Here is a 15,677-nt window from a genome sequence, read left to right on the forward strand (position 1 = left end):
TCTGGGTCATTTATTCCTGCCCTAAATAATACGACCCACAGCAGCTTTTCATAAACTAGCGCTCATAGCGCTGGCAGGAAATACGTCACTGTCACAGTTTGGTTAGGTTTAAAAGGTCCCATGGCATGAAAATGTCACTTTATGAGGTTTTTTAACATTAATATGAGTTCCCCCAGTCTGCCTATGGTCCCCCAGTGGCTAGAAATGGTGATAGGTGTAAACCGAGCCCTGGGTATCCTGCTCTGCCTTTGAGAAAATGAAAGCTCAGATGGACCAATCAGGAATCTTCTCCTTATGAGGTCATAAGGGGAAGTGCAACAACAATATGGTGTTTTTTGAAAATTAAACCATGTAAACCTATTCTGGTATAACTTCTAAATACAATTATGAATCTGAAAATGAGCAGAATATGGGCGCTTTAATGGAGCTTATTTACTGTATTTCTAGACAAACACAATCATACCAAAATGACCCCTAGCAACACAACCCAAGATATACACTACACACAAACATAAAAATGGATTTTTGTTACCATTTGACGGACCTAGGCTATAGCTAGGTGCTAAGCTAAGCTAACCGGCTAGCTTCATAATGTTGAACTTTTCCTTCAAGGTACAAATTGGTTTCCTGAAAGGTTTAATCAAATATTTAAGCTTTAATCAAATCAACTGCCGACCTCAAGCCCCTGCAGCCTCGGTATCAGAGGTGTCCCCTAGCAACACGCTTGGCTTTTTGTCTGTATTTGGAGCGAAACAAAAAGGTCCTAGACAAGACCAAAGAGCCGGCTTGCAGGTTTCCAGGTGGGGCTGAAACATACATGCAAAACACAAGATTTACACAAAGGAAGTTTAAGCACCAGACATTTCTCTGTCACCTTAAAGGAGAACAGCAAAGAGTTCCTATTTTACATGTTCTTATTTCCATGTTGTGATTTGTATAGACACAGCGTGTACAAATAACAAGGTCACATGACACACAGCCATCTTCTAACCGTATACATACTGGGAACTATATTCTCAGAAGGCCAAGCACTGCTACTCTCTGCTACTCGGGCGGAGTGATTTGCTCGCAGCACCTGAGAAGGGTGCTTCTCAGGTGCTTCTCAGGTGTTCCAAGTAGCAGTGCTTCGTCTTCTGAGAATATAGTTCCCAGTTTGTATACGGTAAGAAGCCAGGTTTGGAAGCTGAGTTGAAGCAGAAAAAGAGTTAAAGTATAAGTCATCTGGGAGGCCCGAGTTGGACTCGGTTAACTTGTTCTTATATTGCACTGTAAATTTTATTCTCGTCTTTTATCTCGTTTTTAATTTTGGTAATCGTTTTTAACTGCTCTTTAATGTTTTTATGTAAAGCACTTTGAATTGCCCTGTTGCTGAAATTTGCTATACAAATAAAGCTGCCTTGCCTTGCCTAAGACAACTGAATTAATACAATTCTAAATAACAGGTTGTGACAGGTTGTGTCCTTGAATGGAAGAATACCAGATAAAAGCCTTAATGACTAACTTCACAATCTTCGAGGACTGTAAAAACAAATCGAGTGAAAAGTGTACTTTAACCTCTGAAATGTTAATGACAGAACGGATGGATAAAGAAAGTTCAATGAAGAAGGGAAATTTTCCACAGAGATAAGAGGAAATGAAATTGGGGGGGAAATGTGGGTTAAAGACAAGATGATACAAGAAAATGCCAAGGATCAGTTGAGTCACATGGACAGAAACAGAGCCAAGTTAAATAATAACCTGAGCTTTTTATTCAAGTGTCTAAGATGTACATTCACACATACATATCTCTTTGAGCGCTACTTATCCTCAAACAGATATCAAATGGCCTTTAACTTGGCTCGTCTCGGCCTTTAAATAAACACTGTCTTAAAGGAGAATTCTGGACGATTTTTACCTGAATCTTGATCGTTATATATCTCAGAGTACTGTTGATAGGAAACAAAAACGAGCAAAATCGTTGCTAGCAAACTGGAGTTGCTGCGGCTACGTCCAGAGCTCCCAGTTGGCTAAAATGCCAGTTGTCGGGGCATCTTATAAAGAGTGACTTTGTGCCTCTTAACAGACATAAAATACAATTAAAATGTCTGTGTAACATGAACAGGGCCCCTTACGTGACAATAAGATGCGTTTTCAGCTCAGACATTGTGAAGAAACCGTTTAAATTCAAAAGTTTGTACTGTCACCTGTCTCGATCCTGCCGGTAGCTAGCTCGGCCTGCTAGCCGGGCTAGCAAGCCCGACCGGCATCTTTTGCTTGGGCTTTCTCTCCCGTCGGTAAACAGTCGTGTGCAGATCGCAGCGTAGTGTGTGAAGAGTGAAGATCGGAGGTGTTCACAAGAGAAGAAGCTTGGGGTAAGAATAACGTGTGTTTGTTTACCATTTCCTGCAACAACTGAATTCCAACGGGACTTCGGCGCGAGACTACAGCTAGCCTTCAGTAACGCTATTACTGTGCAAGCCGGTCTGGCCAACACAAAGAAAGAGGAAGGGGACCGACATGGGCTCAAAAGACATGCATCCGGCGGACCCTGTTTACCAGCTCCTTCTCTCAAAATGAGAACCTCACATACCCCCTTTTCCACCAACAAGACCCAGGTGCTGGTTCAGAGCTAGAGCTAGTGCCGGTTCGGAGTTGGTTCGACTGACGAGCCTCCAAAGAACCGGTTTGCTTTTCCACAGGCTAAAGAGCCGGCACAGAGCCAGGTCTTACCGCACTGTATACATCTCATCTTTCCCAGCAACGTTAGCGCGGCGGCGCCAAACACAAACACACCCTCAACAATGGCGGACGTTGCTTTGCTATCGATGTTCGACCGACATCGGCGTCCAACTTTGCGCGGCTCGTATATATATTATAGTGCAAGAAAGCAGCTCGTTTCCTCCTCTGACCTACTTAAGAACCACTTTTACTGGTTCGGAGCTGGTGCTGTGGTGGTCGAAAAACAAAGAACCGCTTTGAAACTATAGGCTCTGGCTCCGAACCAGCACCAGCTCTGCCTTGGTGGAAAAGGGGTATCAGAGACTAGGACTGGTGTGTTCAGGTGCTCCTCATCATTACCATGAAAAGTCCCAAATCTCCAGGTTTATCACCAGAAAGCTGCTCTTTAACAAATACCGCCTATGGAAATGCTTCATGATTCCAGAGTTTACAGGTTGTATGAATGAATACATTTTATTATTGTGTCATGCACACAAAAAGTAAAGTATGCCCAGCCCAAACGGGCTTACACGACACCATTACTTGTAGCAAGGGACCAGATACCAAAATAGCAACATAAACAAAAGTCGCCAACTTATATACATTAAATCTAAACAACCACTCCACTTGGTCATCATCGGTACACCAGAACATTTCAGGATTTTGAACAGACTGGCAAATAATGCAGCAGGTGTAATGTTAAGGTGTTATAGTATGGTCTCAGCCAGTGTTTTGGTAAGTTCTGTTGAGCAAGGCACTACGACAATGTCTAAAAATCCCAGAGATCACCATAATGCTGTTTCAGCCCTAACGGCAAAGTGTTGCATCACCACCAATCAGTCAGCCTCTCTGCACAACGACAGAGTATTACACAATCGTATTTATGTAATACGTTAATCCAATTGTCAACAAACTATTCAGGCCATATATATGAGAAGTGAACCAGACGTTAGCTGGATTTAAGAGAGAGGGAGGGGGTGGGTGTGGCACTAACAGGATCCAGGTTTGACTCCCACACGTTTCCCACAGTACGGTTAGGTTTGGGTTAAAACGGGCACGGGTACAAGGGGACCACTGGTGTGAATAAAACACTTTAAAGGACTCCTTAAAAAACTGGGTTCGGTTATATAAAAAAGAGGGGGCTGTTTAAAAGACGGCCAGATATTAAAAGAAGGTTAAAAGAACCACTGGACAGGAAAGACAGCGGGAAATTAGCGTAGAGTAGCGTTAGCCGCTGAATAGCTTAGCGCAGAGGCTAATGGATCCGAAGTGTCTCTTAACATTACCCCACTAATAATGCCCAAAATGATACCAAAGGTCTACACTAGTATATATAGGTTATGCACTCATAAACGATGGATTGTAAAGTTTGTAAGGACACCAGAAGTTTATGTAAATAACACTTGCCTGCTGGCTTCTGCTCTCTGCTGTTGTTGTTGCTGCTGTGAGACGAGTGCTTAGGGACGTCTACAAATTACAACACCGAAAAGAGATGCAACAAAAATATTTTTTAATTTAACTTATTTTTTAAAGTAAGTGCTGTAGTATAACTAGCAGGAGAGAAGTAATAATTGATGTAAGTGTGGAGACATTACCTTATTTAATCATTAAATGAATACATATTTTTGTTGTAACTCTTTTCGGTGTAGTAATTTGTTGACGGCCCTAAGCACTCGTCTAACTGCAGGTAGCAGCAACAGAGAGCAGAAGCCAGCAGGCAAGTGTTCATAAACTTCTGGTGTACTTACAAACTTTCCAATCCATCGTTTTATGAGAGCATAACCTATTTGTACTAGTGTAGACCTTTGGTATCATTTCAGGCATTATTAGTGGGGTCATTTACGAGATACAAACGTGGGTCCATTAGCCCCTGCGCTAAGCTATTCAGCGGCTAACGCTATTCTACGCTAACTCTCCCAATGTTCGACCCAGCTGAAAAAAGCTTCTGGGGGGGTGTTTGGCTCGAGGTCGTGGTGCAAAGGACCCTAGGGTGAAATTACTCCGAACCATCACTTTAACATCAGTTAAATCCAATCACTCCTTCTGGTGGCTGCCTGCACTTTACATGAATTTCAAAAACTCCGCACCAAGATTATTTTATTATTTTTATTCAGAAACTCAACTGTCTGTCTTGGTAAACCCAAAAATACAAATAAAAAAAATCATTAAAATCATGAACTCAGGTGATGAATGGAGCTGCAAGCTGCAGGACGACTCAGTTTAAAACCACCATGAACAGTTTTTAATGTTCAATCAGATTATAACTACTCGTGAGTCTGCTCTTGAGACTTTGCTCTAATTTTCAGGACAATTAGGGCAGGATTCTGGATTTGGGACAACTGCTTGGATTTCGGGACTGTCCCGAATTCTTCGGGACGTCTGGTCACCCTACTTAAAACACCATAGAGCGGAAGAATGACGGGAGTATCTCTTCCTCCGGTGCAGGAGGTGGCGCTCTGCCAACGTACAACTAGCTTTTTCTTCCGGTTGACCTACAGTATGTCAAAACTACACCGACCACCACGAAATTAGTTTAGACGCTTTATATCTAACCAGTGTCAAAGACTGATTTAGCATTCCCCTGGTTCTCACTACGAAAACCTGTTTCATTCTGAGATCTCAGTTTTAGGTTAATTTGGTTTAATATTTATTTTATTTTCTTTGTCATGTTTTTGATATTTAATTTGGGGTTTGAGTACTGTTTCCTGTTTTGTTTTGAAGTCTGTCTTTTCAACCTAGTTATGCAAAGGGGGGTAAGCTTCGCTTCAGAACTCGAACCTCCTATGGCGCCATTTTGATGCTACAAAACGATCACCTCCCGTTAGCATCCCATTGACTCCCATTCATTTTGACGTCACTTTGACAGAGAATAACTTTACATCTGAAGCGTTTAAAGACTCTATTTGTCCGTTGTTTATTTCTAAAGAAACACGACAATGTATAAAAGGCTCCATTACCTTGTACCTCACGTTATGGCTCTGTAGCAGACGCTTTTATAACAATAGGCTAACGATTGGGTCATAACCACGAGACTTACACAGTAGAGGAATTACTGTATAGTACAGGAGAAGCTCTCAGGCAGGTGTTGTGCATCGTGGCGAGTTGTGTGCTGTCTTCGTGGCTAGTCTCCTGTGTTTTTTGCTTCTTGGTCTTCAAGCCTTTTGGGATTATTTTTGTGTGTACCTCTGGACACTCTTATTTGTAAGTGTTTGTTCAATAAACTCCTTCTTATCTGCAAAAAGCTTTGTCTATCCCTCAGCAATCCATGACAAGTACGTTGGGTTTGAACCTAATTGGCCTATCTTTATATTTTAAATTTGATTACCATACTGAATCATTTAGTTTAGCCATGCTAGACTTCTGGTAAAAGATCCTTTTGCATAATCTCAAGTTGAAAGTAGTTCTAGTTGTGGGTGCAATTTGTTTCATGCCCAAGGTACAAGTTAAAAGAATTCTGTGAGCAAAATGAAAACCGTAGTGCTGTACATTAACATATGCAAGGTTGTTGATCTAACTGAGAGGAAAGACAGGAAAAAGAACCAATAATACACTACAGTTAAATGCAAAGTTACTCTGTTGTTGTGAGTTTAAAAAAAAACTCAGTCAGAGTCATTATCTTTTTATGTTTGTAACTTGAATCTTGTAGCATATTGTCTTGCTCTTCTTAAATACATAATTGTTTAAATAAAGTAGTGCTGGTTGTTTGGCCCAGTTTCAAAGTACTGCCTTGTATATTAAGCTCACCCCAAAAAAATAATTATCACCAGCCGCCACTGGGTATTACCAAGCTCTCTTCGTTAGCGTTAGCTAACTAACGTTAGCCAGGGTCCACCGCAGGGGCTGCTCGGTCCCTCCCACTTTTCAATGACTACGACTCACAGCGCTGACGGATTTTTTCCGGTTCGAAAACCACTGAGGGATAGTTAAAGCGTGCGTAGATGCTTAAAGTGATCGTACTCCGTTTAAAGGTGCACTATGAGTTCCTGCATGCTGCATACTGCACTTTTGTTGACGTCCCAAGTAAATACCAAACAAAACGGAGCAAGCTTGCCCACTTACCCCCACCCCCTCCCCCAACCATCTTGTCGGTGATTGGCTGGAACGTGGTTTGTTGTGTTTTGGTGCACAGCCTGCGCCCCTAGTGTCTGTTTGACGTTTACGAGCAAGAGAAAGAATACCCCGGTTACTGAAGGAGTTCCCTAGGTCTGTTTACTGGGTTATGGAACTCTGATTTTAATCGGGGAAAGGTGTTTACATGGCGTTTGAGAAATCGTATTGCCTTAAAGCTATAGTGCGTAGTTTCTGTCTCCTTCATGAGGAATTCTAAGTAATGACAACAAAACTGTCGGGTCATCAACATGATACAAGCCTTCTGTGATCACACACCACTCCTCCACGCTGTTGCTAGTAACGAAGGATTCAAAAAACACGATGGACTCTTCAGAAGAGGTCATTAGACGACACCATTTTCTGAACGAAGCCAAACTGAGAAATACAGAGAGAGTTTTTTGGAGCTGATTAGCTTTGTATCATCTCATTTAGCAATGGCTTGAACGTAACGGACATTCATTAATATAAAAAAGTAACGCACTAAAGCTTTAACCCGAATATCATTGGTTTTTAAACTGCATGTAAACTCACTGAATTTGACATCTGTCTATCTATCTATCTATCTATCTATCTATCTATCTATCTATCTATCTATCCATATATCCATCTAGCCATCTCTCTCTCTATCTCTCTCTCTATCTATCTATCTACCTACCTACCTACCTATCTATCCATTTATCTATTTATCTATTTATCTATTTATCTATTTATCTACCTACCTATCCATCTATCTATCCATCTATCCATCTCTCTACCAATCTATCTATTTTTGGGAAACACTTGTTTGCTTTCTTTGTGTGAGTCATATTTGCATGTTAAGTACAGAGCTGACATGAGACGTGGTTAGCTGAGTTTAGATTAGCATAAAGACTGGAAGCAGGAGGAAAACGTTGTCCAAAGTTCACAAATACACCTACCACCACTTCTAAAGCTCACTAATTAACACGTTGCATCATGCTTGTTTAATTCGTACACAAGCAGGAATGTCAGAACAACAATTTGTGATCTTAGAGTTGGAGTCACATGCTGGAACTATTTCTTGACAAACAACAATGTATTAATCTGCTCAGTACTTCTGTGCAGCATCTCTGGCTGTAACGTGGGTTGCCAGATGCACTCGATCGTGTTCGTACAGACATGATGATAACAACCTGGCAACATCACTGTGACGACAAGACTTTAGGAAGCTGCACACAGTCACTGCACCGACTGCAAATAATGAGGTCATTTCCATCATTTAAAAAAATGACCAAGTGAACTTTTGACGTTGTTGTAAAATGTGAATGATGCCGTTATCAATCAAGTTTCGATTGGTCAGTAGGCGGTGCTTTTACACCAGTTCATCTCTAATCTCCCAACTGAACCTGCTCCCGACCAGGTTCAGCGTAAGTTACCACAGTGATTTAACCCGGTAACAAGTGATCCACCATCTTTTAACCCGGTAACAAGTGATCCACCGTTGTGGTATAGAAAATCCTGGGTTGAACCTGAAGTTACCTCGTTAATGCATCATTATTATCTACTCCACTGCCTACCATCTCTGCCTTTGGGTCCACCATTCTCCGGAACCTAACAATAGGTCTACAACCTCTTCTCATATTACGTAGATACGTTTTTCTACTGTAGGCTACACTTGTCTACCACAGTATTCATTTATTTTATACTTTATATTATATTGATTGAATCACAGATTCCATCATCACCCCCTCCACCCAAATCTGCAACCTTGGAGTCATCTTTGACCCCACCCTGTCGTTCCTGCTCCATGTCAACCACGCCACCAAAACAGCCTTGTTCCACCTCCACAACATTTCCTTGTGCTGAAACACTCATTCATGCATTTGTAACAGAACTCTGCCGCCCACCTACTTATCAGAACCCGCTCAAGTAGTCTGGATCAACGGAAATACCGCTGCATTTCAGGCCTTGCCCCTCACCTTCCGCTCTTTGTGTTTTGCCATTCTCACTCTCCCTTCTCTACAGGAAACAATAACAAACTTTGAGCTACCAAAATTTTGATCGTGCAATAAGGCAGGCCTGCTTGGTTCTTTCAGGGAATGGTTGTAAAGATTTAAAAAGACTATGTTTAGGGCATTTCCTCTCTAACTGGGACGTTTTGGGAGCGATTGGTGGAGATTGCTGTGGACGAAGTGCACACAGAGATACACCGGTAAGAGCTAATGAGGTTTAACCATGTATCAGCTCATTTAAATAGTTCACGGTACTGTATTGTGTCAACAGTTAACTTTATTTAATATTGTATGTGGAATTTTCTTAGTTGGAGACTATTTAGCAGAGCTGCGTCCAGAGCTGAGCGCCGCCCAAGACAATTGTGATTGGTTTAAAGAAATGCAAACAACCCAGAGCGTTTTTTTCTCCTATCCCAGAATGCATCTGTGGTGTAGCCAGACCTTCCTCCACAGCGCTGTGGAGATAGAGCTGGCCATGTGACACTACTGCTCATGTAACCACATCACCCCAGTCCTCCCTGACCTGCTAGGATAAACCTCAAGACTCTACTCAACGTCTACAAGGCCCTCAACAACCTGGCTCCCCCCTACCTCTCTGACCTCCTCCACCAGTACCATGCAGACCCAAAATGCAGAGGCGGAAATCGAGGATAGTTTAGATGATTTAATAAACTCAGGAAATGCATAACAAAACCAAAAGGAGTCCTGGAAACAAGCAGGCAGAAACAGGAGTCCAAAAACAAGGTCCAAGAAAAACAGAAACGCTAACACGAACCGGAAAGACAAACAAACTGGAGACAAAACACACAATGATCTGACAAAGGACAAGGGAAAACACAAAGACTAAGACCCTCCTCCTCATTTGGCTCTAGTCTCTTTCTTTGTCACGCCCCAACATTTGAGATTTTGTTTAAACATACGTGGTTATTTTTACAAACGGAGAATTCTCCTCTGAAAACGAGTCTTTCTAAAAACTCCGGCCAGAGTGGAGATTTTTGAAATCTTTGTTTGCACGTAAACTGAGACAATCGGAGGTTTAAAGCCCCAGTGTGTAACGTTTGTAGTTGTTCATTATCAAAATCTGTATTGCCCTTCACAAACTTGTCCTTATTCATGAATATTGACCACCAACATAAATTTCAAGTATTTCCATTAGCTTGGAATTTTACATTTGCGCTTGCATGAACTGGGGTAGACGCTCCATAATATTGCGCCATCTTGAAATACGTCAGCCGGTAAGGGACATACAGGCTATACTGCTTCGCTTTCGTGTTTTTGACCCATAGCTGCTGCTAATCGGTATCGTAGCTTCCCGGCCCAGGCAAGTTTGAAGAAGGAAACATGGAGGACCACACATATTCAAAATCCAAATTCCAGGAACAGGAGTCTTCTTCGCTTAGAAAAAGACATCGGATATTGAAAAGAGCGAGACCGGAAAAAGAGTGAACATTGGAGCTGTTTTGGAGGCACACACCAAATCCCAACTAGTTAATTATCCTCTGGACCGCTGCAGTCTCCTTTTCTTTCCCTCTCCTTTCTGTCGGGTGGCGCGCGTGCCCGCTCGTGGTGTCCGCGGCACTCTCCGACATGAACTCATGGATGTATTAAGAGAACGCATGAACGCCAACGATGACGGCTGATAGACGGCCTTTTGTACACCTTCGGTTTTTGAAGCGTGAAGGCTACCGTAGCTGCAATAATGCGTGGCGAGAGAGAGTTGATTGCGATATATGATCTCAACTCTAGATGGGAGTAATTCTTACACAATGTAGCTTTAAGCAGCGAGAGAGAGAAAGAGGAAGTGATTCATTGCTGTTGTTGCTATTTTCTGGATTCTGATTGGCTAACGTGGGCTTGAGCTTTTCGTTACACCGCCACCTACAGGTCTGGCGTGCTCTTGATGGCATTAACGGCATATATATACACAAAGGTACGTGTAAACGAACACTTTTCTGAAAACTGACAGCTGTGCGCGATGTTATTTTTGAAAACTGAGAGGTTGAAATGTCCGTTTATGAAAATAGCCGGCCAGGTGTAAACGTAGCATTAATACACAGGGTAACGAGGTAACACAAGACAGGTGACACAAGGGCTGGGAAACAGGTGAAAACTGGGCAGAACAATCCAAAAAGGTGGGAAAACACAGGAAGTAAAACTGGACAAGACAAGACAGAAAACCATTGACATATATAAAATGGAGCACCAGACCCCTTGTCTCTGGACAGAGACCAGTGAAGGATGTCAGAAGTCTCTTTCCCGGTGCTGGCTGAGCGTTACTGCGCAGCCTCCAACTGAGCTTGAAGACGTAGATGTGACGTGAGCAACCTGTCTGAAAGTGTGAAGTCTTCTGGTAGCTGTGCCAAGAGAAATCTCAATCATTCCCAATCTTACAGAGACGAAGAGCGTAGGTATATGTAAGGAGATAACATAGACACAGGCTAATTACTGATCACTAACATGCTAGTTAACATTAGTAATTAAACTTAAACAGATAATGTAAGTCCAAACTCGTGCAGCCTTAGTAGATACTGGCTCTCCTGGGAATTGAGTGATACCGCATACTCCCAGGAAGTAATCATTTAAAGCAGGAGTGTCAAACTCTATTTCGCTAAGGGCCACACTGGAAATCGAGAATCACATCAAGGGCCAGACGTATAGTTTATTGACGTGCTTTTATTTCATCGAAAAAGTTAAATATCTTTGACTCAATTATTGCATGTCTCATATAGTCTTCTCACTCACAGTTTGGTCCACATAAAGGCCTGAAAAAGTGAGCGAAAAAGCTCCAAAGCCATCCTAGAATTTAGCAAATCGAGCAAATTTACATTTTAATCTAAGTAGGCCACCACACAGCTGACTCACAGCAAGCTCTTTCTCAGCCTGAATATGCAAACTCTCTTCTGCTTCTGGGGGGAATTTCTGAGTCTCAAAGTCAGCAAATTTGCCAAATTCTGCTTTGAGTGTGGCGCAATTACAAGTTGAAAAACAGTTTCCCATGATTTAAAGGTTATGTTCAGTGATGTCTCTTGAACTACATCTGGCATCTTGCAGTGCGTTCCCGTCATGAGCAGCTAGAGAGCCTCATTCATGCAGAATGTCTTACGTGGCACATCTCATTCGTCGCTGTTTTCTTTGGGCTGTGTGAAGTTGAAAACCCCCCGTTCAGTGGCTGACCACCACCGTACCTCACTGGGTCTCTGTCTTGTTCAAATGTTCTCTCTGTTCCTGGAAAAAAAGACCGAGGAGGAATGCTTTGTGTACTTTTAACCCTTCACAGGCGCTTTTGTCTGGCTGTGATCTCTTCATCCTCTGCCTGTGATCTTTGCTGCTGAATGCAGATCCCAGTGACGTTGGCAAAACCAGACAAAGGAAAGCTTCCTGGACGGGATTACACTGTGACTCACTGGCTGGCGTTGGGTTTCCCAGAAGGCATCTTTAGACTCGAGCCGTTTTGCTTTCACACCAAAAGCTGTTTGGAGCAGTTTATTTGAAACCTGAAGCAATTCCTTTACGTAGGTTGCGGTTTCAGATGCCTCCATGAAACATTTCAGGCGCTTAAAAGGTTCTTCAATTAACGCATGTTACCATTTCGTTTTTTTCAGCACTTGAACTCAGCATACCTTTTTTTTTTTTAAGATTATTTTTGGGCTTTTACACCTTTAATGGATAGGACAGCTAGGTGAGAAAGGGGAAAAGACATGCAGGAAATTGTCACAGGTCAGACTCGAGCCCTGGACCTCTGCGTCGAGGCTTACACCTCTCAGTATATGTGCGCCTGCTCTACCCACTGAGCCAACCCGGCCACCATGTTACCGTTTCTAATTCATCCACTACAAGGGAATAAAAGCTGTGTTGATTGTGATGATTAAAAAACATTTAAGCTTGTGTGATGTTAGAAAAGATGTGTGAAATAAAGAGTAAATGTTGAAAACGCCAGGGGGTCAAGACACCATCTTTACTCATCTAAAAACATCATTACATATTTACTAGATGAACCGTGATTGGCTTCCCTCCATGGCTGCAGCGCACTGAGCAGCCGAGCTCTGCCGAGATCCACCGGATGGTGTGAAACATGTTCATCTGCCCACACTGCCGTGAAACAGAGCTGGAATTAAATCAGCAAAATATCTCTTTAAAGGTCCCATGACATGGTACTCTTTGGATGAAGTGTCTTCAGATACAGTATTAGGGGACCACTAAGGTCTATATAAAAGAGACTTCAGATACAGTATTAGGGGACCACTAAGGTCTATATAAAAGAGACTTCAGATACAGTATTAGGGGACCACTAAGGTCTATATAAAAGAGACTTCAGATACAGTATTAGGGGACCACTAAGGTCTATATAAAAGAGACTTCAGATACAGTATTAGGGGACCACTAAGGCCTATATAAAAGAGACTTCAGATACAGTATTAGGGGACCACTAAGGCCTATATAAAAGAGACTTCAGATACAGTACTAGGGGACCACTAAGGCCTATATAAAAGCATCCAAAAAGTAGCATGTCATAGGACTGTGGGTAACGTGCCATCAGGAGATTCAGCACAATTTAATGTCATCATCTGCAACTTATATACTGTAAGTGGACAGCCTTTCTGCATGCCACAACACATATGTCTATCATATGTTCAGCAGGCTGTTCCTATTCGTATGTACATCTAGGAAAAGTAAAGCACTGTAATTCTACGTATTTGTTGCTGCATGCATCACATACGCTCACTTTTTGTTGGCTAAACTTAACTGCAACGGCCGCTGAAACAACCACCAGCTCCCGGTGCTCTGTAACCTTTTCTCGGCTTAATTTATCTGTAAAGACTGCTAAACTTAACTGTCATTTTGACCGATCCTCACATGACCAGCCGATGGTTGCCTTACTTATGAAGGGTTGTGCATAGGTTTTCGTACAATATCATTCTGACCCGTTAATGAGAAGGCTTTGTTGTTCAGCTCTAAATGGGGCTTTCTTTCATTTATTATTTCACGCTGGCAGATCTTTAGATGGCATGTCGGTCTTTGTTAACTCGCAATTAATCGCACATTTTTATCTATTCTAAATGTCCCTTGATTTCTTTTTGTCCCATTATTTTTTTTCTCATTTTAATGCTCTTATCAACATGGAAAAGTGGATCGGCTTGCTTTGTGCAAATGTTTTTTTTATTGAAAACAACATTGGCATATACTGTAGTGTTCAATTTCACACTAACATTCTCACTTGGAGCAAATAATCTCTCACACAATGTAACACTGTCCATCAATAAAAGGGTGAACAAAATACAAACAGCCCCTTCAAACAGCCCTTTCTAAGGGATCAAAACAGGGCGATACAAAATAAAATTACAAAGTGCACATGTAAGGTATAAGCCTATAGTGCAATTAAACCATGGCTTAATACTTTGTTTGCTTTGAACATAGCAGTCAGGCTACTGCTCTTTATTCACCAGAGGCTCATCAGCCCAGCCTCTCATTTCAGAAAGAATGAACAGTAACGGTTAGCAATAAAAGGTAAGCCTAGTACTTCTTTGCTTTGAGCCAGTTACTCAAACAGACACGCCTGTTGACATTTTCAGACAACAGGGAAGCTCGCTTCTTTTGTACAACGTGCCCAGACAGTGAAAACAACCTTTCAGGAGGTACCGATGTGGCCGGTGTTGCTAAGTTGCGTGCAAGGCGGGCCATTTCACTGTGTGCCACTTAACGTGTGGACCAGCATTCCTGGGGACAGTCATCCATGCCTGTAAGAGCCTCTGCCTTGTAGCGCTCCAGACATTGCTCTCTTATTGGCGCCCATTTCGGCGTCTCGAGCTCGCCATCCACTCAAAATGTAACGTTAGCCTGCTACTCTTTGGCCGGCTCGCGAGCCCAAACCAGTGTGTGCAGCGTGCCGGTTGTTTAGTTTCCTGTCTAGCTAGTGTGTATATATATATATATATATATATATATAGAGACATTTTTCTACTGTAGGCTACACCTGTCTACCACAGTATTATTTTATCTTATACTTTATATTATATTGATTGAATTACAGATTCCAATGTCGCGTTTAACTGACAGCACTAGTAGTAACGTCACTCTCGAAACAATGTCTGATTATTTAAATAAAATAAGCACATTTTGGTACGATTGGATTTTTCCAGGTGTGAAACGAAACTGAACCAACGGGAAATCGTTCCAAGTTTACAAACTCATCAACTGATTTGGACCAAAGCAAACGAGGTGTGAAAACAAACACCAAAGTGTAGAGTGAAGATACCGTATTTCCTCAAATAAAAACCGGGAGCCAATTAAAAGCCGGGGCTCTGATAGTGGCCGGGGGCGTGGTCAACATGGACAAATAAAGGCCAGTCTCAAATTAAGGCCGGGGAAAAAATAGTGTGGATAATCTCCTAAATGCCTTTCATATAATATTAAGTCAAAATAAAATTCAAGTTCATTGTAATGTACATTTCTACCAATTTACTTTAACAGATTCAACAATATATTCATGCTTTTTTCCACACTTTGTTTTTCTGGATTATTGTCTTACCGGTATTTTAGTCAATGCGGCTGTATGTGTAACTCAGCCAAGTGTAGTGTGCAGTAACGTACAGGTGCCAACGGCTAGCTAGCTGGAGGTGGTGGGAAAACAAGTTAGCCTGGAGCTAGAAACAAAGCTAGCTATAGCTACCGTCTGTAACATTAATCAGATACTGGTGTACTGCAAATCAGCAACTACTGTATGCTCTTATTGTAATATACCAGCAATACCATAATACCTGTACAATGGTGGCATTTGATTATTTCTGACCCAAATTGCTTTGTCGCCCTTCTGGCTGTTGTTGTATATGGTGATATTTTTGCAAATGTTTCTTAAAAAATGAATGATCTCTGTCCACTGGAACGCTATGGTTTTTCATTTAA

The sequence above is a fragment of the Perca fluviatilis genome, chromosome 4, assembly GCF_010015445.1.
Source record: "Perca fluviatilis chromosome 4, GENO_Pfluv_1.0, whole genome shotgun sequence".
In the NCBI taxonomy this organism is placed as follows: domain Eukaryota; kingdom Metazoa; phylum Chordata; class Actinopteri; order Perciformes; family Percidae; genus Perca; species Perca fluviatilis.